Source organism: Rhineura floridana, chromosome 1 (genome assembly GCF_030035675.1).
Source record: "Rhineura floridana isolate rRhiFlo1 chromosome 1, rRhiFlo1.hap2, whole genome shotgun sequence".
NCBI lineage: Eukaryota > Metazoa > Chordata > Lepidosauria > Squamata > Rhineuridae > Rhineura > Rhineura floridana.
Genome location: NC_084480.1, coordinates 253807914 through 253833983, shown reverse-complemented (window position 1 = coordinate 253833983; position 26070 = coordinate 253807914).

Sequence of the window (26070 nt, the reverse complement as noted above, 5' to 3'; positions counted from 1 at the left end):
CCCTGATGCTCTTCTGTCATCCTGAGGTTAAATGAACATACTTTTCAGCCTGCATTATGGAAGGACATTCCTTCTTTTAGAAGTTCTTTTTGTATGCTGTTTTATTGGTTTATTATTTTGTCCTGTCACAGGTGAAGTACATCAGGTGTTGACACAAGATAGGGGCTTCTCTGTGGTGGCACCCCGACTCTGGAATGCTGTCCTCCAAGAGGTGTGCCAGGTCCAACTTTATTGACATTCCACTGCCAGGCTAATACTCACCTATTACCTGGGCATTTTTGAGTGGTTAGTCACCATTGCAGTGAGTATGCCATGTTATAATTGGATCTACTGCTGATTATATGTTCTTGCTGCTGAGTATATTTATTTATTTATTTATTAAATTTATATACCGCCCGACTAGCATAGCTCTCTGGGCGGTGAACAACAGATTAATACAAAATACAATAAAATCCAATAAAACGAACCACAAAGTACAGAGAATGGGAGATCTAAAAACAATTACAATACAATTCAAATCTCATCAATTGCCTTGTTGCTTGTTTTACTGCAGGTGTACATCAGAAATGCTGTATCTATAGCCATGTGTGTAACATTTCCAAGTTTATCCTTTATTTCTGTACTGGTCATTAGATTACAGCCTACATAAAGATCATTGAGTACGTGTAATCATTGTTTTTCTCATTTTTTGAATATATATGTTCTTTCTACCCCTCTCCCTTATTGTATTTTATTAGTGGCTGTTTTATATTGTTGTTACTCACACTGGGATTTACAGTTGGGCCCCACTCATACGGCAGGTTAGGTTCCAGACCTCCGCCGGAAAGTGAAAACTGCCAAAAAGCGGATCAGGTGTAGCGTGGGGGTCTGGAACCTAACCCACTGATTGCACCAGAGGAGGAGAAGATCAGATCTTCCCCTCCTCGGGCGCGATCAGCTCGAGTGGGAGTCTGATCGCGTCAGAAAAGGAGAAGATCAGCTGTAGCACGCTACAGCTGATCTTCCCCTCCTCTGGCATGATCAGCTGGAGTGCGGGGAGCTCCAGCCCCCCTTCCAGCTGATCACCCCACTGGCGCCGTATTAGCGGAACGCCGAAAAGCAGAGCACCAAGAAGCGGAGCCCTACTGTATATGAAAGGTGGGATATGAAAATAAATAAATAATATCAGTCTTTGTCAAATGGCCTGTATCCTGTTCATTATCACACTAAGATGAAACTTTTATACAAGTGAGGTAAATCTACTTAAATCCCAGGAATATAAACTTTCATTTCGCCTGCATGTTTCTTGTACTTGTTTATTGAAAAAAACCTGAAAACTTGACAATAGATTGTGTCATGAAGTAGTCTTCCTCACATGTCATAATTGCAGAACACTGATGAGACCAGAACATCTTTCAGCACAAAGTGCACATTAGCACATCTTCATGGAGATGATTTGGATAAGGCCCAACTAGTTTTAAGAGCTGCTCCCTTCTTGTCTTTTCAAGAATTAGCAATGTAGAAGAAATGAAATCTACCATTATTGTGCTTTCCCAAATATTCATTTTTCTGTTCCTCATGATATATATAGAGAGAGACATAAAATGCAGCTTTGTCTTATTTTGAAAATAGTTTCAAAATCAGGTGTAGGTGGGTGTTGGTGACTCTCACTTTGAAAAATCTTTATTGGTCATCCCCTCCACATTGATCCTAAGGTACGAGTGTGATGTGTGATAAACCTCCAGAAGAAGGTTAAAACTTTGCAAACTACCTCTGACCATGCACAGAGTACAATATTGGGGATACCTATAGTGAGTCTCTCCACACACCCCAGTCCCTAAGTTTCCCCTGATTTTGTCCTTCTGAAGTCCAATTTTCTCCCTCTGAGCTCTGGAGAAAAGGGTGATGACCCTTGAAAGGAAGTACAGTTAGACTAGCTCAGCTCTTCAGTGGCAACAGCAGCATTTTGGTTTCTATAATCTAACACAGCCAGGCCAATATTTGTGTGATTGGTTCCCGCTGAGCACAGTGTCATCATGATTTCTGAAATATTACACTGTAGATGTTCATTTAGCAGAGGGAATTGGAGTAAGGGACAGAGACAGCAAAGAGGCTTTCATTGTTGGGAATCACTGATCTCCAGTTTGAGGAGCATGACCCACAACTGATGTTGAAAAATGTGTACTGTTAAAGAGGATAAGTGGTCAGTCAGTTAATTTTGCTAAAAAAATACTTTTATTTGTCCTGGCCTCTAAATTAATCATGTATTCTCTATCTACAAGAAATGTACTAAAAGTGAAGTCATGGTGTGTTCTGTTTTAAGTCCACTGAGATATTAGTCAATTACCATATATCACTAGACCTAGAGAATGATCAGCCAGGGCTAGTTTCCCAGTTCTTACTTCATTTTTGTAATGGGGCTCAAAGCCAGTGTTTCAAGGTCATAGTGAAGGGCTCCTTCCAGACTTGGTTTTTAAAGATACCCCTGTGTATGTGTAATAAAGAAGAGGTGATCCATGCATCTGTCCCCCAGAGATGTATTTTCAACAATATTTTCAAGAAGCGAGTTAAAGGAATGTGCATCTTCCCCAGGAATGCACATATCCTTCTCCCATTACACCATGCAGAACTTTCTGGTGGAGACATGGTCTAGCTGAAAAGCTGATTCATGATGAGAAAATTGCAACTGCACCTTTCCATTAAATTTAAGCTTACATTTCAACTTGACAAGAGTGTTACCACTGTGTGCAAATATATGTATCTCATCAACTTAATGCAGCTGAGAAATGTGTTGAGAAATTTTTCTCATGTTCTAGAGCCATTGTAAGTATACATAGTAGTACATTTTGTTATATTTCAGAACATGTGAATTATAAATTTATAATAGATGATAATAAAAACTGACTGAACACAAAATTAGTATTTAATAGGACATAAGTATCTCTTTAAAAATAGCCACAGTTGCTCATTTCTGGTAGTCAGCAGAAAGTATTCATCATCTTTCCAAGGAGTCTATTTTTTAAAGCATTGTTATTTAAATGCTGGAGCAGAAATTTGTAATTTAAAAGCTGGGCATAGAAGGGACACATTTACATTTTTTGACAAACAACCCTTAGCTTTGATTTGGAAATAGTAACACTGATGTGTTCAAAACAAGCAAATGGGGAATTGTTTCATCTTAACTTCACAGTCATCATTAATTATCTGCTCTAGTGTAATTCTGATGAATCAGAATCCCATCAGGCTGAAAATGCATTCCAGTTCATGAATAAAACTGCAGAGACTATAGGGAGCTGAATTTTTTTCACAGGATCCCTCTTCTTACTGAACAATCTTGGCAACATTTGTGGAATGTGCATTGACAGAAATAGAATATGCTGAGGAAATATCATTTTAGAATATTATATTTATTATTTATTTATTTGTTAGATTTATATCCTGTCCTTTCTCCCAGCAGGAGCCCAGGGCCTTGTAAGATTTTGTGGACCATTGATGGATGATGAAGTAAAGACTTTTAGGCTGCAATCCTCTTCACATGCTTAATGTAGAGTAAGCACCACTGAACTCAATGAGACTTATTTCTGAGTTGAAATGCATAGGACTGTACTGTTAACCTGCAAGAAGCATGTATTTCAGGACTAGCCAAACGTAAGTCCTTTCAGTAATGCAATAGAACTTGTGACACTTGCTGTCCATTATTCCATAGTGCATTTATGAGCAAGACACTCATTCTAATCCATTTATGTGCATATGTGTGCGCCATCTCTTACTCTATGTAAAATAAAATCTCTGGCCAGTCTGTTTCATCAAAACGGATCCCAAGTAACACTGTGACACTGGTAGCATTGTACTGTCACACATAAAATCAGATTATGACTTCTTGTAGTTGGATGCAAAGCAGTATCTATTTTTATTTGTGTAGTGGGATGGGAGTGGTGGGGGTGAGAGAGAGAGTGACAGAGATGGTGCTGGTGAGTATGAACAGTGAATTTCTACTCAATTTAGGGAGTAATCCTAACCCCTGATTCACACTGCTGGGGAGGGGTTAGACTTTCGTGGAAGTGACCTTCCAGTGGGCTCCGCCACGCTATGCTATTGATGATGTGGACTTTGCTGATACAGAAGTCCCTGCTGCACTCATGAAGCTGTTTTGGGATTGCTGCTGGTATGTTTCTGCTACTGGTAGGTAGGTCGGTCGGTCGGTCGGTCGGTAGGAGAGAGAGAAACTCCAAGCAACTTCCAGGCAGAGTTAGAATTGCTCTGCCTGAGTGGATTCACCTGAGTGGATTTATTCCCCCCACCTCATAGTATATAGGGTGGTAAGGTGGCCATATGTAAAAGACAACAGGGCTCCTGTCCCTTTAATTGTTGCATAGAAACATTTCTCTGCATGTGTAGAAGATGCATGACAAGTTACATCTGTTGAAATCCACTCTTCTATCAACTACCTCAGACCCTTCCATCAGCAGATGGGTCCTTCTTGATGGTGCTGCCACTGGGGGCTGCCGGATTGGAATTGACCTGTGACAGGGCCTTTTCAGTGGCAGTATGTGGCGTCCTTCCCTGGTTCTCCCTGTCAGGTTCCCACCTGCTTGTGGCTACTGCCTTTCACTAGGCACCACCAGGGATACCACCAGTCCGGACCATCCTTTATATGGTTTCTCACTCCGTTCTAGCACAGATCTCACTAGATCCCCCTGCTAGGCAGCACCACCAGTCACGTCCTATAACCAATACTCCCAGAGATTTTGCCTGAGTCTCTCTCTAGCTGGTTACTTTTGTGACTGCGTGCTTATGCTGTTCCCAACCCCCTTGTATCTTTATAGATAACACATACAACTCTGGGTTGCTCTGGATACTTGAATTGTTATTATTCCTCCCTTCACCATTGCCACCATTAGATACTGTTTCTGTTCAGCCTTGGTAATTACCTTGCCCTCCCTTCTGGTATGTATATCCCCCAGCCAAGGATCAGGCCTTTGGTAAACCAAATAAGTATTTATTAAATATCAGAAATAACAAGATCAGTTTTAGAATGTTTCACAAGCGTATGGTTTCATCTACTCCTGTTTTGTACTTGACTTATTATTAATCAGAACTCCAACTCCCTCTTTCTCCACACTCTTGACCTCCACCCTCAAACACCTCCTTCTCCACACTCCCAACATCCACCACCAAACACCTTCTTCTCCACCCTACTAACATCCACCCAGATTCAACTGTCATTCTTCCATTTATACTCCCAGCCATTCAAACGCTCAGCCAATCATCCAGCATTCTACTGCTCATGTACTCCCCCCTCCTCTTTCACTCCACTTACCATATGTCTTCTATATAAACAGCACTTACCATATTTACACTATAAGCAGGAACATCACACAGTACCCCATTTCTGGAATGCCCTCCCTGGTGAGGTGCATCCGTCTCCCTCTTTACTGATTTTCAAGAGTTAAAAATATTCTGGTTTACCCAGGCATTAATTGATTGGTTGATTGATTGATTTATATCCTGCCCTTCCTCCCAGCAGGAGCCCATTTGATGGCTGACTGTTCCTGGTAACCCTGAGATCACTGGTTTATGTTTTTAACTGCTTTTAGAAATTTTTAAATCCTTATTGATGTATATGTGGGAGGAAGGAGAGGATATATATTAAGTATATAATAAAACAATAATTCTACACAACTGTTAAAGGAGCAGAAGCCATTCTCTCCTTTCTGCTGGCTTTCACAGACACGGTGGAGATCTACATGAAATTGGGTTGTGGGATGTGTTGACAAATGCAAGCTTAGCTGATCTGGTTTTTAAGACTTGTCTGGGTTTTCAGACTCGTTGGCTGTAATCTTGATGCATTTTTGTATCCTCCCAGTGATCCAGTTCCACATAAATCATCACTATTTACCATGGAAGCATTTCAAGTAGGGAACTACGCTGTCTTGCTCACAGTGATCAAGAAGATGAAAATCAGGCCATTGCAAGTGCATCCAATTGTTTCTCAAAGTGTAGTATACTATTACGCACACTATTAATACTTTTAATACAATTAACACTTTAAATAAAAGGATAGCCAGCACATTCTATGCACAGAAAAGAAAATAGAGTCTGTTTGTGTTTAACAAGAGGTTTAAATGTTGGAGATGTGTACAGTGTCTGTACTGACACTCAACCCGTCACGGTTCTTATTTTTAACCATTAGCCAATATAATGCCTCCATATCCTATGCTAGCAAAGGAATAGCACAAAAGAGTCTTATATTAACAACATGTTTCATCCCATGTGATGTTTGTATGTAAGAGAGCAGTTCCTATTCCATGTACACTAATTCCGTGGATTTAGAACAGTTACTGCTAGTAACGGCTTTTATGGCTATGTGCACTCTCTCCCACACACACACACACACACCAAACCAGATAATGGAGTGACCTCCCCACAGAGGTTAGAGGCTTGTCCTCTTTCAGTGTTTCAGAAAGGTTGAAAACATGTTTATTTTTGTGAGACTTTGGTGAATTTAGTTGGCGTGGCTTTTGTCTAGCGGGAGACTTTATTTAATATATTTTTTAGTGAGTGTCTCTACACAATGTCTTAACTTATTTTTGGTTTTGTGTTTTTTAAAAAAATCATTTTGTCTATGTAAACTGATCTGAGCACAAGAAAAGCAGCATACCAAAAATTAAACATACAGTTCTTAAAAAATATACTAGAATAGTGCAAATTGTTAAAAAGATTGACAAAAAAGCATTTCCTGATTTCTGTGTATCACTTCTGATACACTGCTAAAAAGGTGATTCATTAATTTATTCAACACAATTTATGCTGTACTTTTCAAATATATCATATCACTAATACCTTTTTTCATGTTTCATCCAGCTGTATCATAAAGAAAGGATATGAACGAAAAAAACTCATGATTATATAATGGATATTATTTTGATATTGCCTTTAAAGACACATACTACAAACCCTATTTTGTCTCAATTTTGAATTTCACCTTTAATGATCTGCTGTTGTGCTGGGCATTGTTAGAAGTAATTTCAAAAACAGAAAGGGTGAAAGTTATAGTAGCTGTTGGGCTCACTCTGGCATCATGATTCATGTCCACCCTTGTGGCCATCAGTAAAATAAGTCATCTGGTCTCAACTCAGTTCCCTGAAGCCATTAGTTTGCGGCATGAAAACTATCACATAGAAAGATAGTCTCTGCAGAGGAAATGACTAGGACCAAGCAAGCATGAAGACTGAATAATCAGTGGAAGTGATGGTTTAGCCAGTTCAAGAAGAAGGTCATCTGTAAGGCAAACATGGATTATATAACTCTCTGTTGCACAATCAGAGAACAAACAGAGGTGTTCAATTTCCAGTGTTTCAACTATTATAAGCAAGATTTTATTGATTATATATATTTGCAGCATTTCCTGCTCATGGAAGAAACTGCTGCATCCTTCCCTGGGTATCTTTATCTAATATTACAGTGACCACAGGAGTAGCCCACTCATGTGACTGGTAATTTACATAAACTATCTGCTGATTCCAACAGTAACTGACCTGTTACGTAAGAAGATCTCTGCTGGATCAGACCAAAGGCATACATAGCCCAGCACAGTGGCCACCCAGATCCTTTTAGGAAGTCCACAAGCAGAACACAAGTGCAATAGCTTTCTCCCACTGTTGTTCCCCAGTGACTGATATTCAGAGGCATGCAGCATTTCATCCTAGAAGCAGCATATAGTCATCATGACTATTTCATTTATTAAAATATTTATAACGCCCTTTCAGGACAAATGCTGTAAGAAGGTAACGTATGGAAAGACATATCAAACATATAAAATCAACAGTTTAAAATCTAGAATTGCTTCCCTTTAAAATGAGCCATAAAACATAAATAAGACATGACAGTTAATAAAAAATTAATTGAGTGGATCAAAGAAAAAAATCTTGAGAGTAGTAGCTATGGTCAGCCTTATTATAGGGGCAAATAAATTCTGGAAGCCATCTAGATGTAACCGAGGAGGCTTCGTGTGGAATGCCCCATTCTCCCTGTCCAATAATTCTTGTCTCATACCCCTGATTTATGGGGTGCTTATGGCTTTTGCGATCTGCTTTCTAGTAGAAGGAATCTAAGAAAGCTGTGTTGAGAACAGTAAGCTCAAATTTGCAGGCTGCCTAAAGTTTTTCACTCTGCGTAGGACCAAGGCTGGGAAAGACTGCTTAATTAGTCAAAACAATGAACTCATTGCAGGGGCAAAGGAAGTCTTCACAGCTGCATTCTCAGCTAGCGAGAACAGCTTCAAAGTCACTGTGAGATAAATAAACATCAGAACTATGAGTTCTAAAGATAGTTGCCCCTGGGAAAGATAAAAATTTCACAGGTATAGGTGCCCCCTGTGCCCCCTTCCTTTTGGGTCTTTTGGGTATAAATAAAGGACCCTTGATCTGGGCAGATAAGCCTCAACACCGGCTAGAAGCCTTGGCACTGGCCTGCAGGGAAAGAGCGGTGCGGTGTAAATCAAAACAGGGCCATAAGGGATATCTCTGTCTGCTGTCTGGGTGCTTCCAGTGGGGGAAAACAGAGAAAGTAAGATAAGCTCTGTGCTCATTAGTTGCTGTAAGTGTTTTAGCTTTTGCCTGGAAACCAATAGCTTTTGCTTCCATAAAACACTAAATTTTCTTTCCTCATCAGTGTGTTTCATGGTCATTCAGATCCTGAACTTTCTTACCACAGGGAAGGAAAAATCTTTGGCGAAACACATTCTCCATGAATTTGTTTCATTCTTTTTTAAAGCCATTTAAGTTGGTGGCTATCACCACATCTTGTAGCACACTATTTGTATTCTTCATACACAAATAAATGTTGCCCATCCCCAATATGGGCTCCTAGTAGTTGAGACCAAGTTATGTGAAAGGAAGCACACAAGTAGTGAGAGGCTAAAGGATTGCTTAGATGGTGCATCTCCTCCCGCCCAGCAACAATTCCTGCTGCTTGGCCCCAACTGGATTTAATTGCCTGCTAAAAGCTTAAGAAAAACAAAGGCAGGCTCCATAAGGAAAAATCCTCCAAAATCCTCTATTGGGAAATACCTTTATTAGAACAAACCAAAATGTCCCAATAGTGTACAAGTTTTCAAGTTCTCAAGTTTAACTCCCCCAACCCCCCCCCCGCTTTGTATAACATCTGGTCTGATAAAGACTTCTGGAGAAATAAAAAACTTGCACACTATTCTGCGATATTTTGGTCAGTCCTTATAAAAGTATTGCTCAGTTGTGATATTAAAAGCACACATCTCCATTCTGGCATTCTCAATTTGGTCTTGCTTCTCTTCCCTTCTTTATGTGTACAGGCTTGTGCAGCCTGATCCTGTGCATTAGTCTGACAAAAATCCCTCTATGTTCAATAGGCTTTGTTCTTGGTATGTGTGTATAGGATTGCAACTTTAAATGGTAGGGCATGGTGGGCAGGCCGATTTTTATTTTGTTTTATATACAATGCCTAATTTCTCAACTAATTCTAGAAATAGTCAATAATAAATACTGAAGGAGGGATTATAATAATTACTTTATTTATGAATTGCTTCCTATGAAGCATCTTGGAGGAATTTTACAATACAATAAAAAAAACATTCCCCTATGTTTGTTTCCTGATGGTATACTCCAAATATTTTGCTCTGCAACTCCCATCAGCCTAAGCCAGCATGGCCAGTGGTTGGGGATGATAGGAGTTGTAGGCCAAAACATTTTGAGGGCACCACATTGGTTACCCCTGCTCTATTTAAATACAGCTTAAGGAAATTAATTAGGTTTTATGGCAGTTACTTATCAGACCAAAATTACTTGTGCATTTCAGGATTACTTGGGAATGGTAAAACATCTGTTTTGCATGCAGAAAATCTCAGTTTCAACCTCTGGCATCTCCAGGTAGGATTCAGAATGTCCCCTGTCTGAAACCCTGGCGAGGTACTGCCACTCAGTGTAGTCAACACTAACATAGATGGACCAATGGTCTGAATCAGTTTAAGGCAGCTTCCTATGTCCCAGTTATTTTGCATTACCACTTGTGGAGGGAAGAACAGTATTTCCTTACTCAGTAGTGGGTTTTGTTAATACCCACCTTCCACTCCAGTTGTTTCCCTAACCCCATATGGCTGCCATCATTTAATATAACTTATACCCTTAGCAGCCTTAACTTACCAATAAAGCTGGTAACTGTGGGATATAGGCATGGTACAAAGCCAGTCAGACAAGAAGATAGATAAATTTTGGGACCAGGTTTCTTCAAAATCTCAAATGTAATTGGAAAAGAAATAAAAACACCAGAATTGGCATTGTTAAACTTATTTATTGGAGACAGCAAAGATATTACTTGCAAAACATTAGCTGGATATGTATGGATAGCAGCTAGAATTCTTATAGCCAGATTTGTAAGGATCTAAAAATAATCTCTATACAACAATGGCACAATAAAATATGGGAAATAGCTCTAATAGAAAAACTCAAACACAAATTATATATAGCAAAAGGGAAGAAAAAGAAGATACCTTTGCTGGAGATTGGTGGAACTTCATCATATACTGTATACTAATGCCCCTGAACCTAAGGAACCTGAACTGAATGTTTTCAAAGATCTGTAGATTCTGTAATTATGTATCCTGCATTTTTATTTATTATACACTTATTCTTATACTTTACCCATCTGAGCATATTATTCATAACTCACTGTCCAGTTTATTTCATTTCACTGTTACTTTGAATGTGATTTATAATGTATTTTTGAAAATTTGCTATTTTCATTTTCATTTGTACTAGTTAATGAAAAATAAAAATTATTATAAAAAACAAAGCCAGTCAGATTATAGTTATTATATTTAACAAATATATTAATGTTTATTTGAAACAAAATTTTGTAGTAACAAGATTTTATTGTTACCTTAATATAGGGCTATCTCTGTAGTCTGGGCTCCTGCTGGGAGGAAGGGTGGGATATAAATCTAATACATAACTAAATAACATAAATGGGTATGCACTTTGTTAACTTGTTGCTTTTAATAAGGTTTATGTTACACTACTATCACTAAACCAAGACAGCTTTGAGGAAGCAGTTAGTTACTTTGTTAAAACTCTTTGGTCAGATTGCCCTTGCATTTACTCTACCCCAGGGCTGGCCCTAGGCATGACTGGGTCCTTGAGCACCAGACTATCGCAGCCCTGGGTCATCATGCTCCCCAACACCCCCTCCTGATGCAGGCAGTGTGGGCTTAAATAGGCCTGCCCACCCCACCTACCCCTCATGTCACCATGTCAATGCCCTGTGTGCACACTAGGGATGGAGGAGAATATCCACTGCATTAGACTTAGGACTGGATTTTGACAGAATTCGACAGTATGCTATCTTTTCAGACCAGCACTGATTTCTTGTGGTGGGCCGCAGCTGCAATTGGCACAGACCCCCCCCAATTCCCCCCCATTTTACATAAGTATATTCGTAATCAAAGCTGCTGCATTTGTAACTGCAGGTGTGATAACAATCACCATTTATCCATTATATATTATGAAAAAATGTGTTATTATTACCATACAATGCAAAACATATTGGCTGCCTGGCCTGCTCTAGGCTATACATGTTCTCAATGTTAATTGTCAAATTATCCTGCAATTTTGTGTTTTTAAAACAAGACAGCTCAGAGCATTCTGAATCTCCATCCTCTTGCACGGGAAACATTACGATGATGAGAATGACCCATGCTACCCACCCCACCCCACTTTTTTTTCATTCTCCCACTATTACACTGTGTCTGTAGACAGTACACCAGCCACACTTGGACAGCATCACCTCACTCCCCCAGGCTTTTGAATCTGTACTGCCTATGTGTGTGTGAACAAAAATACAAGGTGGAACTAGTGGTGGTGCTGCTGACAAACTAATCTGAGAATAGTGAATAGCGAAAGGGAGGAGAATCATTAAGCAGCACATCAGTTAGCCGAAGGCAAGAGACAGACTGAAAGGTGATTATCTGCCTCGTTGATGTGTAAATAGGGGGAAAAAAACACGTGGAACTCTGTGATCATTCACATAAGCATTTACGCTAAAAAGTACGCATTTTTTCTGCCACTGAAAAAAACACGTGAAACAGTGTTGTTTTACATAAATATTCATGTTAACCATTGTGCAATTATTTCCTGTCACCGAACCCCCCTCCGCAGATCAAATCACCAAAATACACACATGCAGCAGATCAAATTGGCAAGTTCAAGAGAAACCAGGAACAAAAAAAGAGGAATTGGGATCGAACAACAGATTATTGGAATACAAGCGGATCAGAATTAGGCAGTGAACCCCATTCTTAGTGCACACTTGCTATCACCCAAAATGGCAGTGGGGGCATAAATCTCTTGAGGGCACCCTCTGCCTCCTTGGGTGATGGCAGGCATCTGCATGTATCATGCTGATGCACTGATGCAGGAAATACATGGAGCATGCGGGCCTATTTAAGCTCATGCCACTTGCATTGGGAGGGGTTGCCTGGGAGAGTGGAACTTCTGTTCTGTGATCCGCGGCAGCATCAGGTTTGCCCCACAACCTGACACTGGCATGGATCGCAGAGCAGGCCAGTTCCACCCTCCCAGCCTAAGGAAGGGCCCTCAGCCAGTGCCCGACCGGGCTGCCCACTGGCACCGGAGTGCTCCACCCTAGTTAACACTCACCAACACCGTAACTGAGGACTTTTGTTGAAGCCTCTGTTTCAATCCCTACTGATCTAATAATGTGCAGGTCTGTTTTTCCTGTCCCATCCTGGAATCTTCCTCTGATCTCCAACCAGACACCAGAGCCCAACATTCCAAACTGCCTCTCACTTCTTCTCCCTCAATGCTAGAGACAGGTTCTCCCCTAGTCTCTTCAGCCTGAGCCAAGAGATAAGGCTACCCCAGCAAGTCTTCCGCCACCAAGCCAAAGTGCCTTCCTTTCAGATCTTCTTTCGTCTGCCTTGACCCTTTTCCTCCAGTGTCATCTTCTTCTGGCTGTTCATCACAAACACCAAGCACCAACCAGCACAAACTGCCTGTCTAACCAATCTTAACCTTCTGCTTACCAGTACATTGAAATATATTCACTTCTTGTAGTGCCTCTAGTCCAGCCCCAGCCAATCACACAGTCTAACTAAGAATTCTAAACCTGCAGCCACCAATCAAAATATTGTATTTTCTATGCTTCTTTTGCATATTGAGCCTTCCATCTCCAACCCCTCCCCAACTGTCAGTTAAGATTTCCCAGTGACAGTTAAACCAACTTTTTCCTGACCTCTCCCATCACATTGCAGTGAATGTTTCAACACAAATGACAGAATACATTACACAATACCAGAGCTTGGAAGGAAGTCATTAGGAAAAACGAATTACTTGTAACTTTACTTTTTTGAGGAGCGAGTGGGTAATTTCTTTACATTTCAATTGCAGTAGAATGAGGAATAATTTCATCACTTTTGTGCTGTATTTGTAATGTTTACAGCATTACTTTGGTGTGTTATGGGGGGGAAGCAGGGGAAATATTCTGCTCCGATTCATGGATAAAAATCACATGTTTCTGTGCTGTGTTGTTCTTCCCTCGTGCTCTATGGGTGTTTAGGAGGTGACGAGGGATGAAGTGGAGAGCGAGACGGGGGTGGAGTGGATAAAAAATGGTTTAAAAATGGATGGCGGTGGAGAATGGAGGAAGAAAGGAGCTGAAGAGCAAGGAGGCAGCTGAAGAGCAAGGAGGCAGCAGCAGAATGGACATGAAAAACTGTGGAGGTGAGAGACTATAATGTGTGTGTTTGGCACACAACACTCTGAGCAGTGGCCTCTGCCTCCCTCCCCACCTCCCCTCTCTTACCAGCAGAGAGATGAGAGCCAAAAGCCTCCTCACAGCCAGTGGCGTCACTAGGGTTGGTGTCACCCGGTGCGGTAACTCCTTGGCGAGCCCCCAAATGTCCTGCTGAGCGTGCGTGCACAAGACCAGCCACCCATGCCCCTGGGAGGGCGTGCTCCGGAGGGGCACCCAGCCAGACAAGCAGGCCTGGGAATGCCGGTGCGTCTCCCTCACCCTGGCAACGCTGCTCCCGGTCTTGCCCGCCTGCCTCCGAGGAGGAGTTGGCTGCTCCGATGAAGACCTGGAGCTCTTCTCGGCTTCCTTGCTGGGCAACGGCGCGGGCGCCCTGCCCTGCAACGGGGCGGCTCTGGGTGTCACTCCCTGCATGGTGTCACCCGGGTGTGGTCTGCACTCCCCGCACCCTGCTAGTGACGCCACTGCTCACAGCCATGGCTTTGTGGTGAGGGGCAGGCAGAAGTTGCAGCTGCAAGCAGCCACGGTCCTAAAGAGCTGCTTCTTCCAATTTTCTTTCCAGCCCTTCCTTTCTTCCTAACAACCAGGATTCATCTTTGTCTTCTGAGGAAGGTATTCCCTGGAAGTTCTTTTGTGCAAATTAAAAAAAATCTCCCTCCCCATGGCAAATGCAAAGAGTTCCAAACAGGCACTTGTCCAGGCCCTTGTTAAAAATGATTGTATAGTTAACTTACAGTACAATATATACAAGTCTACTCAGAAGTAACTATGTTTAATGGATCTTACTCTCAGGTAAATCAAATTGGGTATAGGATTGCACTAATTAGGCAAGATAAAGACTGGCTGAAGCCTTGAAGCTGTAGGGGGAAGGAGAGAAAAAAGATGACACTTTAGAGTACAAAGATGCATCAATCTGGTTAAGGCAAGTACAATTTGATGCCTATAATACAAGGACTAACCTGCAATCCAGTACATGTCTACTCAGAAGTAAGCTCCATTGAGTTTAATAGGACTTACTGCCAGGGAAATGTGTATTGGAGTACACACTTACCTTGGAATAAGTCCCATTGAAGCTAATACAGCTTACTTCTAAGTAGATATGTATTGGATTGCAGCCTTAGTTCCTTTTGCAGCCATTTTAGTTCTGCCTTCTGTATCTTCACAACAGCCATGTGAGAGTTAGGGACCTGCCCAAGGCAGTAAATAAGCAAAAACAATTATTAGTAAACATTTATAATGTGAAAATGCTCATGCTCAGAGTATTTTTGTTGCTGTTTGTCAAGGCTTTGTGTGTGTGTTTTTATGTCTACTGTTTCATAACTTCTTTTTACCTGAAAATGTCGTATTTCACACAGATGTCCTTTTTTTAAAAAAAATGCCCAAATTTTGTGTTTGTTTTGTTTTACTTGAGTTCTTTGCGTGGTTTAGGGTTGAAATTGCAGGAGATCAGGCTCTTGCATTTAACAGCCATGGGGCAGGTAGAAATTAAATGGAGTAAGCCTTTTCTACTAAGGAAATTCAAACATGGGGAAAGCTTCACCTGTTAACATTTTGTCTGTCAGACATCTTATTACTTGTGTTTGTCCCTCTCTGCAGATTTACATTTGATTTGTGAATGCCATGACCACTGACATTCCCTCCCCCCGTTTACCTCTGCAACAACCCTGTGAGGTAGCTTAGGCTGAGACAATATATGTACATAAGTAGCAGTGGTAGTTGTAGTTGGTTCAGCATTAATAAAGTATAGCCCCTGAAATGCTGAAATGTATTCTGGTGGAGTCCATTCCTATATATGTCTACTCCAAATTAAGCCTCCTTGAGTTAAATGGATAAGTATATGGGATTGCAGATTAATTTTTACCGCTGAAAGGAACGCACTGTAAAACATAGCATTTAAGAGAGACACTTTTCTGGACATGTTTGAAACAGATGGGTAGGTGGGAAGGGAGTTCTGTTAATCTAATTGGGTCTTCAACATAATGCCCTCCAGATGTTGTTAGACTACAACTCCCATCAAGTCTCAGACAACATAACCAATTATCAAAGATGATGGAAATTGTAGTCCTACAACATCTGGAGGGCACCACGTTGGCTATCCCTGGTCTGTAAGGCTCTACAAGTAACTTTTGATGTTTGTTGTAATACATACAAGAACATAAGAGCCTGCTGGATCCAACCAGTGGCCCATCTAGTCCAGCATCCTGTTCTCACAGTGGCCAATCAGATGCCCTTAAGGGGAAGCCCACAAGTAGGACCTGAGTGCATGAGCAGCACTCTCCTTACTTGTATTCCCAGCGACTGATATTCAGAAGCATCCTGTCTCTGCCAGTGGAAGTAAAACATAGCCATCATTGCTAGGTGCCACTGATAGCTTTATCCTTCATGAATTTGTCTAATCCTCTTTTAAAGACATCCAGGTTGGTACCCATCACTGCTTCTTGTGGTAGCAAATTCCATAGTTTCACTATATGCTGTGCAAGACTACATTTTTAATTGCAGGAGAAGGGATAACATTTATTCTGGTGGATTGCTTTTGTTATATGCATTTTCTGTTTACCTACGTTCTACTTCTGACAGTTCAGTCATGCATACATGTCTACCAAATGAGTTCAATGGGACTTACTCCCAGGTAAGTATGTACAGGATTAAGTTACCTCAAAGTTATACTGTTGACAAAAAAAAATTACAAAGGCAACTAGTAAAGTACTAAAGTTTGCAATTTTCTTTGATGATAGGGGATTGTCATATTGATAAAAATGTGTTTTGGTTGAAAGGGGTACTGTGGTGCCTTCAAGAGCCCTATAGAAGGCAATGTAATGACTGTAAAAAGACATTCCTTGTCTGACATGCTCTTTGAGCAAAGATGAGGCATAACAAATGTATTGTAAAAGCATCATTTCAAGCGTAATATTTGATTTCGAGTGAAAAAGTATACATGTGTTGGGGTATCACCATTGCTAGGGTGGGGGTGGGGGATGGATGTGAGATTCTGTTATGGCATTCTGTTAATCTTATGGATATTTTTTTTATTCTGCTACCCTCTGTATGTGTGTGTTTATTTTTAATGTTGTTTTAGGCTACTTAGATGTGGAGCAGCTAAGGCCAGCACCTTGTAGGCACTCAATTTTTTAAAAAAGTAACAAGTGTAATTGTAGTTATTACTTTTGAGTAACAGTAAAATAATCAATTACTTTCAGAGCAATTGTAATGGTAATGGTAATTTATTACTTTTTGAGGCCATGTAACAGTAATTGTAATTTTTTACTTTTTAAAAGTAATCTTCCAAGCTCTGCACAATACCCATTAAAATACAGTTTAAACTAACAGAATTTCTTCATACTGCTAGTCACATGCTATGATTGTCCCACTTTAAATATCACCAAAGTCCACACATGTGAGAAAAGACATGCCTGCACTATAGCACTCTGTGAGGAGACCAGACTCAGATGCAACCTCACCATATATTCTGTTACATTGTCTTCTGCTTTACCTGCCTGCTCATTGTTCAACCCTCTGCCTTGTATTGCTCTTGCCAGTTTCACTTCTACAGTGCCTTAGACTGCAATCTTAATCATGCCTTCTCAGTTCCATTGAATTCAATGGGGCTTTCTCCCAGGTCATGTAATCTTTTAAAAATCAACTCTTAATACTTGATGGGGAAGGGTTATAGCTCGGTAGCAGAGCATCTACTTTGCATGCAGAAGTTCCCTTGGTTAGTCCATTGCATTTCCAGGTAGGGCTGGAAATGTGCCTTGCCTGAAACCCTTGACAGCTGCTACCAGTCAATGCAGAAATCAGTGAGCTGAATGGACCAAGGGTCTGACCCAATATAAGGCAGTTTCTGTTGGAAGTGGGGCAACAGCAACTCCTGTTTTGTTCTTTTGTTTGTGCTCCACAAGGAAGATAGAGCTAGGGTCCTCCAGATGGATAGGCTTGTTTACCTTTTACCTGTGATGCTCTGACTGAGCTTGGAAAAGTTACTTTTTTGAACTACAACTCCCATCAGCCCAATCCAGTGGCCATGCTGGCTGGGGCTGATGGGAGCTGTAGTTCAAAAAAGTAACTTTTCCAAGCTCTGGACTGACTTCCTTCTGTTGCTAGACTGTGACGCCTTTAGGGAAGCTTACCTGCCCCTCCTCCTTCTGCCCTTTCCATTCCATTCTTCTCTGGCTGTCCGTGAGAGAGGAGACATCCCTTTGTCTCTGCTCTCTCTCTGAGCATGGGGCTGACTCCTACACCTGGGAGTTATGCCTCCAACTTAGCTAGTTAGTTAGAACTAGGTATGCCTTTTCTATCTACTATGTATTTCTCTAAATAAAGTAGCTTTTCTTATTTTACTAAGTCTCCAGTCTCAGTGATGCGGTTGCAAGGTAAAAGCCTGCTTTCTTAAGCAAACGCACGCACATGCTGGCACACTCGCATTTCAACATCTGCTGTTACTCCCTGCTGCTGTGGTGCTGCTTTTAAATGAAATTAAGCAACACAACTACACACAGCACAACAAGGGTTATGGGCCCAGCCTACTAAGCTGAATGCAAGTTGTAGCTGAAGCTGAAAGTGCTGTATGTAATTTACAAGGGAGACTAAGTTAAAAAGAAAAGCGGAACAGAGAAAGAAAAGATGACTGAAGTATCTCTGCTGGAGAGATGTGTTCCAAGGCTTGAAAAGGATAACTTCGAACTATGGGATTTAAGGTTCAAAGCACTCCTGGAAGGAGAAGAGCTGGAAGGAATCCTGACTGAGAGAGAACCCTTGGCTGAGGATGCAAACGCAAGGGCTGCATGGACACTTAAGCATGCAAAAGTAAAGTCTCTGCTTATTTCTGTGCTATCAGTTCATGCTCTGAATATCTGTACAGATTGTAGCAATGTTAGACAAATGTATGGAAGGCTGGAAGAAGTTTATAACAAGAAAACGAAAAGCCACATTATGTTTCTGTACAAGGAGCTGTTTTCTCTAACGGAAACTACTGAAAGAGGGAGCCTCAGTAAATACATAGAAAAGTTTTCAGAACTTTTAGCAAAATTGGAGAGATGTGGCCGTTCTCTAGATGAGGAACTAAAGAAAGGATTGCTTTTAAGCTCTCTTAATGAGGACCATAAATTAATTTTCTGTGTACTAGAGAATTCTGAACAAAGCCTGAATCAGATCATGTTGTATTTAAAGGATCAGGACTTGAGGGAAAAGAAGGAAATGCAGGCTGTCTCTGAGCAAGCAAACCTTACTGTGGGGAGAGACAAGCAAACAAAAGGAAGCCGCATGGGTCATCAACCCAATCCACAAAAGAGTCAAGACAGACGGGATCTGTGCTTCAAGTGTGGCTCTCCAAGTCATTTCCAAAAGGGATTGCAGTAGAGGGCAGACGAGAGCAAAGGCTGACTTTAAACACAGGCCAGCCGAAGTGAGAGATGCCTCCAGGCAAACTTTTAACCAAAGGCAGAGAAAGGCGGAAAAAGAGGATTTTAGCTTCTATGTGCCTCATGAAGGAAAGAGTGATCCTAAAGGCAGGTTTTTAATTGACTCAGGATCAACATCACACATTATAATTGATAGAAGCCTGTTTAAGAATTTTGAAAATCACAAGCAAAAGATACTGACAGCGTCTGCAGAGGAAATTTTCTCTGAAGGAAAAGGGACAGTGGAATTATTGTGTAAAGTGGGACATGAGAAAAGAAAGATAGAATTGAAGGACTCTCTTTATGTTCTAGACTTTAAGGACAATCTAATCAGTGTCACCAGAATATTAAAATTTGGAGGCGAATTTCATATTAGTGGAGAATTTTGTCATGTTCAAAGTAAAAGAGTAATAAGTTGCACTGCAAAAGTGAAAGATGGACTTTTAATTTTTGATTGCTTGGAAACTATGCAAGCCAATGTGGTCAAGGAAACCAATGATTCTCAATGCCTTCATACCTGGCATAGAAGGATGGGTCATGCCAGCTTAACAAGAGTTGCCGCTCTTGAAAAAGAGAATTTGGCAAGAGGCATTAAAATGAAACAGCGCAATTGTACACAAACTTGCGAGTGCTGTATTAAAACTAAAAGTGTGAAGCCAAAATTTCCTAAGAAAAGTGAGACGAAAACCAAAAGGCCTCTAGAGTTAATTCACACAGATCTTTGTGGGCCAATGAGAATGCCCTCCCAAGGTGGAAATTTATACATGCTGACTTTTATAGATGACTACTCCAGGTATACTACCATGTATCTGATAAGGGAGAAAAGTCAAGTACTTCAAAAACTGAAGGACTATGTTAGGATTGTGTCCAACAAATTTGGCAGAAAGCCACAGATCATAAGATCTGACAATGAAGGGGAATATGTGTCTAGAGCTATGCCAGACTTTCTCAGTGAGGAAGGCATAGAGCACCAGACTACAGTCGCATACAACCCAGAGCAGAACGGGGTCTCGGAGAGAATGAACAGGACCCTTGAACAAATGATTCGTTCCCTGTTGGATGATGCGCAGTTACCAAAGGAGTACTGGGGAGAAGCTGCAGTTACTGTCACTTACCTGCAGAACCGACTTCCTGCATCTGCAACTAACTCTCTGCTGCTGTGGTGCTGCTTTTAAATGAAATTAAGCAACACAACTACACACAGCGCAACAGTTTCCTGTGTTCCTACATTATAGTGTTTTAAACATTCAAGAACAAAATCGTTGGGATTTGGGATGTGGATGAATGTGGGAGAGATAAGGAACAAATAAATAGTTTTCCAGCTACATGTATGAAGGCATGGAAGAAACACTGTCTGATCTTCTCTGTTTGGGTAATGCAGTGTGTGTATGAGAGAGATATCCTCTGGGAAAGTTGACCCCACCAAGGTCCTTCACCTTCTAACCTGACCTCCCTCTCTCTTGCATAAGGACATAGGCAGCTGCCTTATACTGAGTTAGGCCATTGGCCCACCTACTTATGTACTGTCCACACTGAGTGGCAGTGGCTCTCCAGGATTTCAGATGGGGGATATTCTTAGCCCTATCTGGAGATGTCGTGGATTGAACTTCGTACTTTTTGTATGCAAAGCAAATGCTCTGCTACTGAGCTATGACTCTTCTCCTGTCTGTCATTCCTCTCTTCTGGCTTCCCACTACCCCCCAGTCCACAGATCATTGATCTTTGATGGGGAGGCCTAGGTTCAAATCCCTGCTCAATCATCACATATATTGGGTGACCTTGGGCCTCTTAGCCTAACCTATCTCACAGTTGGGAGGATATAACTGGGGCTGGGGGTTGGGAGCCATGTGCAATGCCCTCAACTCTTTGGAGGAAGAGTGGAATAAAGTGTAATAAATAAATAAATTGGTTGATATGGGAGACTGTGCATATTAATGCATGTTGGATTCAGCCTTAAGGCAGGAAGGGGGCTAAATGCAAGTTCTTTCCTGGTCTATAATTCTATATTGAATGTATATTCCATGATTCAAATTTAAATAATCAGTTTTGTATAAACTATTTCATGAGCTAAAGGGAAAAAAGGCCCCTTTGTAATAAGGTATTATTTCACCATTGTGAAAACCTTATCTTTAGAATATCCATGTTTGCACTTAATATTATTATCCTGCTTTGATTCCTCTGCATGCAGGAGCCCACAAAAGAAGCACCACATGGTGGCACTCTGGTTGTGTTCCAATTAATGGCCACTTTCTTTCAAAGAAACGCATTCCTTACAGTACAGGCAAAAGCAAATCCATTATCCCTCTAGAGCATCTTGCCGGGTCTTTCGAAAACACTTTACTTAAGCTTGTTTTCTCGGTCTCCCATCGCGCGCCTTCTCCTTCAGCCTTCCAGGGTAGCCAAAGTTCTTTGCTTTGCTGCCAACTGTGGCAACTGCTGGTGCTGAATGAGAAGCCACAGCAGCACTTCCAATACTAGTGCCTTTCCAGTGCTGAACAACAGGAGATGACTTTAATGAAGCCCAGGACCCCTCCCCGAGCGTTTGATTTCTCTTCTCCATTTCTCTCCAAACAAAACTAGCCTTCTACCATGGGCAGAGGAAAGCCTTCCAATTCCCTTCTGACATTTCCAGCAGTCCTGAATTCTTCTAGTGCACTCCTGCTGCTAGATTAGAAACAATAATTAGCTAAAGGGGACTTTAAAAGGTAGATGATTACTAGAGTTCTGGGATTCAGCTCTCCTGACCTAGAGCTGAGTGACATTTAACTTGCTCCTGTAGGAATAGCCAGACTGTAGGGGGGATACACAAGCCTGTATTCAGTAAATCTTGCCTTCTTGTTACTCCTTCAGGGCCCAGCTAAGAAAAGCTTTCAGGACTGCTGAAAGACAAGTGCTTATATCCTCCAATATTTGATGGAGAAGAATGCACATTTTGAATTAAATATACCAGTGGTAGTGAGCAACGCAAAATGAGTGAGCTACTCTCATAAGATCTAGTAGCATGCTGGCCAAAATGTTGTCAATAAATGCATTCCTTTCATGTTTCCAACTGTTCTACTTCAGAATTATGGAAATATTCAGAATTTTTGGTTTATGGAGCCTGCAGTGACACTCCCAGCCAGCAAGCAGGGGCTACTGCTAACTTCACACCCAGCCCCCAGACTGGTAAGGACCAGCCACTCCCTCCTCTCAACATCCTGTGTTCTCCTCAGCAAGTTTCTACCCTCTCAGCTGCTCTTGTAAATCACACTGAGTTCAATAGGATTTACTCCCAGAAAAAGTGGGCATAGAATTATAGCCAAAGTGGCAGTTAACTGCTGCTGATGGCACATGAGTGTTGAAATACAAAGAGAGCAATGAGTTCTTCCAGCCTTTGATGAATTACAGGGAAAAATTGTCCAGTGCTGGAATATGCACCTTTTTGATACCATGAGAGCCTGTAGCATCCATTTCCTCTGATCATCAGAGAGGCCCTAAAAGCACAGGCACACAATTTTGCAATACTTGGACATCAGCAAATTTACTCTCACTTCCACGTTGTCAGTGTACTCACTAGTATTCCCATGGCCCATCAGTGCGATTTATATTTACATACCCAGAATGCATAGAATCTCTGAATGGCCAGTACTTTACTACCTTACACTAATTGATTCTGAGCATGCATTCTAGCTTGAGAAAATAAGAGGTGTCTTATTGTACCAGGATGAAATCCACCTAGCCTAACGCTTATTGGCAAAATTCCTAGTAACCTGCAGGACAAGAATGGATCAAGAATAATATGGCCTCTTTGTTAAAAGATATTTGTAAAGCAATCAAAACCAATTAAAGAACCAATACAGACAAGCTATTACTGTTCCGCAGAAAAAAGACTCTTCAAAACAGAAGGTCCATGTCACAACCCTGAAAGATAACTGCGTAGCATGGCGGTCATGAGATAGCAATCTCAAAGACTTGTTCAAGCATGAGAATCAGCCAAGGCAAAAAATTACCATTTTTCATGTTTGGTGCAAGCAGACCTTTTAGCATTTGTACACACAATGGCAACCCCAATTCAGACATACCCTGTGAAATGCCAAATGCCCAGCCTTTGCCAAGCACAAGACTATTGACTTTGGAATTTCAAAGAAATCATGAACACAGCTGGCTGTGGGGAAATGAAGGGTTTATTACAGCAAAGAGATACAAACAGCTAAAATGGAGCTAAATAGCTGTTAGAGCAGGATTACGAAGAGCTAAAGTGAAACTAAGTAGCCAATATGTTACCACTCCCCCCCCTTGTCTCTAAGTGTTCTTATCTCATGTCTGTCTCCCTGTGTGCTGGAAACCTCCGAACAGCACAATAATAAATCTTGCCTGGGAGGGGTTGAGTCTTCAATCTTCTTGATGTTGCTTCTTGATGGTACTTCGAGGCTATGTCAGCCCCCTGGAGGCTTAATCTTGATGGTATTTTGGGGCTTCTTCAGCCCCTGGAGGCTTAATCTCCCTGATGTAGGGGTCCTGTATTTATCTTTCAAAGATCACCTGGGAGGGGGCACCTTACACCTATTAGATCCCCCTCTGGTGATGTCTCCTGATCCTGTCCTCTTGAGCTTGGGCTTGAGAATGCAGCTGCATTCTCAAGGTTGCTTGCTTGTTTTGATTATCAGGCTACTTGTTTACATTAGCCAAGTGAGAACATTCTTAAGCCAATTAGCTCATCACTTCTTCAAGCTTGGGAAAACTATAAACAATCCCACCCGACAGAGCAAAAGCCTGGGACAAACTGCATTGTTTTGGTTACTGAGCAAAAACTTCCCAGACCTTGTGTTGTTTTGAGCACAGAGGCATAGAGAAACTTCCTGAATGCTGTGATTGTGTCAGGGAGCCTGCATTTTGAGCTTCCCAGACTCCAATTCTAAGCAGTAACAGAGTACAAAAGCAATCAGCACCCCCATAAATCAGGGGTTTAGGGGCAATAATTAGGGGACAGAGGCCATTCACATGCCATTTCTAATCTTCTTGTACATCAAGATTCTTGCGGTGACTATTTCTTTCTATAAGTTCATGCATTTTTTCACAAACCAATTTTGATGTGAAAAATATTTTAAAACTGAGTAAATGCCCACTTCAGCCCATGTGTATACAAATAAATGTGCATGTGAATAGTACCTTTCTTGTAGGGGTGGTTCCTGACCATGGTGATGTCACAGTTGGTGTGCACCACATCCCACTTCCTTTCTGCTCCTCAGGATGTCACTTAGCTTCTGATTGTTCATTCACCTTCACCTTACATTTAGTGTCTGCTTTATGACTGGGCTACTGGTGGGACTGGGCGTGACACACTTTTTTAACCCACATGCACACAGTGGACCTCAGGTCTCTGGGACTCAGGCAGGGTGAGCTTCTGGTGGGGCCAGGCACAACACACACACATTTTAAAAATTATTTTAACCCACTCTTTTGTCTGGCGTATTGGAAGACTTCTCAATTTTTTAAAAAAAACAAATTGGCCTTGCAAGAATGACCACAGTGGACCTCTGGTTTCCAGAACTCAGGGAGGGTGGGCTATTGGTGGGGCTGGTATGAAACACATATTTTAAGAATTTTTTTTTAACCCACTGTTTTGTGAAAGTCTGGTATATCTGAAAAGTTGGATCTTAAACATCTTTAAAAATTGGCCATTGGTGCACAGGCAAACAAATACCTGTGGGCATGCCCACAATTGACCTCAGATTTCTGAAACTTGGGGAAGGTGGACTACTAGTGGGGCTAGGCACTACACACATACTTTCTGAAAATTGGTTTTGTAAAAGTCTGGTATATCATGAGACTTCCATTTAAAAATTAAAAAAGGTGCATGCAGGTAAAAAAAACCTGTGTTCATGCCCACAATGGGGTGTGGAAACACTAACTGGGGGGGGGGAGTCAAGAACATTGATGTATACTACCTGCAGAATACATGCTCACCTGTGTGTACAGCTAGGAGCAATATAGCTGCCTCTCCAAGTATTGCTTAGTGTGCTGGTATGGACAATTGTGAAGTGATGTTTACAGAAGTATGGGGGGAGAGAATGAGCCCTCTGCATTTCAAGCACCTAGTAAGTACACTGCCTGATGTTGCATCTATCAGATGCAGCACATAGCAGGCACCAAAAGATCATGGTCAGGATAGCAGACACAAATACACTTATTGTTGTGTCCAGCTTATTACACATTCCAATATCTGAGGTGTGGATATCCTTTGGTATGGGCAAACATCAAAAGTACACAGCAGTAGATGAAATTGACTCTGACTCTAGGGAAACATAGACATTAACTATTAGGTGTGATGTGACCTCATTCTTAATTGAAAAATGCAAAATTCAGCTTGGGACCTATTTCCAGATGCCACAGTTAAATTTCTGACACTGGCAAAAGGCCCAACATGTGTTCTTGATAAGGGGTGCAGCAAAGTCTTGCCCAGAAATGACTCTGTCCCCAGAGTTCTTATACTTTCCTCTTCTTGTTGTCCAATTCTCCAATCCCCTTCCTCTGTTTGCTCTGTCCAAAATTACATGATAGGCAGGCTGGCATCATGATTATAGGGATCTCAAGTCTTATCAGGATGATGTTGTCCTTTCTGGAAGACCATTGCTCTGACTATGCAGTTTCAGCCATTTCATGTCTTGTTAATTCATAACTTCCAAGGAAGGTTGCTCACCTCTTGCTTTCTCAACAATGAAATCCTGTTTATCTGAGATAACCATCTGTAGCTTTCAGCAGTTTAAGCAGATTCAGCATCCATTCAAACATTCATAATACAATATATTGTAGAATAAATAGAAACATAAGGGTAACAGGAAGCATTATAAAGCACATGAGGTAGGTTAAACCGCAACAACTTTTACTTGAGTACATTACATTCACAGAACCT